A 2,873-nucleotide genomic window follows, 5' to 3' on the forward strand; every position below is an offset into this window, starting at 1 on the left:
GGCCTTATTTCTGGGGAAGGCCCAGGGAAGGGCCTCATTTCTGGGGAAGGCCCAGGGAAGGGCCAGGGTGCAGAGAAGCTAATGACAGCTGGAGAGTTGGGACTGCCGCCAGGACAGACTAGACAGAGACTGCTCTTGGGTGCCACCTAGTGGGGACCTTCTTCACTGTCATCCCTGAAGAGATGGACCTGTGATGTCCCCATCGGATGCCCCGCCCACCACGGGCATCCCCATCCCAATCATCCCTCACCGCCCCCAGGCTTGGGTCGCGTCCCCCCAGGCTTTGATGGACAAGTGGCCATGGAAAGCATGCTCAGCTGCCCCAGGGTTCTGCCATCACCCACCCACTAAACGGTCCAGGGACCCTGGGAGGTATTGCTTTCCCCTGTACACGGATGAGGAAACTGGCTGGGCATGGTGGGTCATGCCTGTAATCCCAGCACTTTGAGAGGCTGAAGCAGGTGGATCACCTGAGGTCAGGAGTTTAAGACCAGCCTGGCCAACACGGTGAAACTCCATCTCTAGTAAAATTACAAAAATTAGCCCGGCGTAGTGGCAGGAGCCTGTAACCCCAGCTACTCAGGAAGCTGAGGCAGGAGAATTGCTTGAACCCAGGAGATGATGGAGGTTGCAGTGAGCCAAGATGGCGCCATTGCACTCCAGCCTGGATGACAGAGCGAGACTCTGTCTCAAACAACAACAACAGCAACAATAAAACACAGATGAGGAAACTGAGGTCTAAAGGGGCGGCAGCACTTGCCCAGGGTCGTGGCCGACAAGTCGCCAAGCTGGGGAGTTTCCATGGGATCCAAGCCTGTCCCCAAGCAGCCCAGGGGACACAGACAGCATGCAGGCACACAATCGCACACCCCACCACCCCTCAGCCTGCTGCATCGTCATTCCTGTGCAACTGGGCACCCCGAGTCTCCACATCGTGGGGGGCTCTGGGGTAGGCAGACGTAGCTGAGAGCCAGCACCCCATCCTGCGTCCGAGGAACCCAGTATCCTTTCCCTGGCTGGAAGACTCGGTCACGGTAACGCCCTGTCCTGCAGGTTCCGCCTCTGCTGTGACCTCCACCCATTACCTAAATGCAGATTTCCGATTTCCGATTTCCGAGGTTAGCCTGGAAGGAAATAGCTTATACTGTACTGCTAAAGCATGGCAAAGGAAGCAGTTTCCATCAACAGGAGTCTGTGGGCTGGGTGTGGTGGCTCACGCTTGCAATACCAGTAGCTTGGGAGGTTGATGCAGGACTGCTTGAAGCCAGGAGGCTGAGGCTGCAGTGAGCTATGATTGTACCACTGCACTCCAGCCTGGGAAACAGAGTGAGACTGTGTCCCCCAAAAATACATAAATTAATAAAATTAAATTAAATAAGGGATGGGTTTTTTGTTTTGTTTTGTTTTGTTTTTTTGAGACAGAGTCTCACTCTGTCACCCAGGCTGGAGTGCAGTGGCATGATATCGGCTCACTGCAACCACCGCCTCCCGAGTTTAAGCGATTCTCCTGCCTCAGCCTCACAAGTAGCTGGGACTACAGGCACCCGCCACCGCGCCCGGCTAATTTTTTGTATTTTTAGTAGAGACGGGGTTTCGCCATGTTGGCCAGGCTGGTCTCGAACTCTCGAGCTCAGGCAATCCACCCGCCTCGGCCTCCCAAAGTGCTGGGATTACAGGTGTGAGCCACCATGCCCGGCCATGAGACAGAGTCTTGTCGTGTTGTCCAGGCTGGTCTCAGACTCCCGGGCTCAAGCAATCCTTTTACCTCGGCCTCCCAAAGCACTGAGGTTACAGGTGTGAGGCACTGCACCCAGCCAGGAAACTTTGATTAAGGCTCCTGTGACTTGCTCAGCTCCAACACTGCAAAAATCTCCAGCCCTACAGAGACTGAGCATCGAGTCCCTGATTTCTCTTTTCCAGAAGTATGCGGGAAAGGGTGGTTATAACTGCACTCTCTCCAAGACGGAGTTCCTAAGCTTCGTGAATGCAGAACTGGCTGCCTTCACAAAGAGCCAGAAGGACCCCGGTGTCCTTGACTGCGTGATGAAGAAACTGGACACCAACAATGATGGGCAGCTAGATTTCTCAGAATTTCTTAATCTGATGGGTGGCCTAGCTATGGCTTGCCATGACTCCTTCCTCAAGGCTGTCCCTTCTCAGAAGCGGACCTGAGGACCCCTTGGGCCTGGCCTTCAAACCCACCCCCTTTTCTTCCAACCTTTCTGTCATCATCTCCGCAGCCCACACATCCCCTGAGCCCAGCACACCAACCACCTCATGCAGGGCTCACCTGCGGATAGTAATAAAACAATGTCACTTTTTTAAAAACATGAAAAAAAAATTTTTTTTAAAAGACAGGCCAGACCTAGTGGCTCATGCCTGTAATCCCAGCACTTTGGGAGGCCGAGGCGGGCGCATCGCCTGAGGTTAGGAGTTCGAGACCAGCCTGGCCAACATGGTGAAACCCTGTCTCTACTAAAAATACAAAATTTAGCTGAGCGTGGTGGGCACCTGTAATCCCAGCTACTTGGGAGGCCGAGGCAGGAGAATCACAGGAACCCGGGAGGCAGAGGTTGCAGTGAACCGAGATCACGCCACTGCACTCCAGCCTAGGCGACAGAAGGAGACTCCATCTCAAAAAAAAAAAAAAAAAAATGGTTACAATGGTAAGCTTTATGTTATGTATCTTTTATTACAATTTTTTTTTAACCTTGATTCTGAGAAAGGGTCCCCAAGCGTCATCAAATGCTAACCGCGTCCACGCCCCTGAAAGCTTACAGCCCTGGTAGTTGCTATTGGTCCAGACCAGCAGGAAGCTGGCAGCCATGGATTCTGGGAAATGTAGTGTGCAGCCCCCATGCCGGAGTCACGCC

General features: G+C 53.5%; 1 pseudogene; it reads left to right on the plus strand.

Moving 5' to 3' along the window:
- The first annotated feature begins 847 nt into the window (after window positions 1-847).
- On the plus strand, window positions 848-2,261 carry LOC129490658 (protein S100-A11-like; annotated as a pseudogene).
- The last annotated feature ends 612 nt before the right edge of the window (window positions 2,262-2,873 follow it).

This window comes from Symphalangus syndactylus, chromosome 9 (genome assembly GCF_028878055.3).
Source record: "Symphalangus syndactylus isolate Jambi chromosome 9, NHGRI_mSymSyn1-v2.1_pri, whole genome shotgun sequence".
Lineage (NCBI taxonomy): Eukaryota > Metazoa > Chordata > Mammalia > Primates > Hylobatidae > Symphalangus > Symphalangus syndactylus.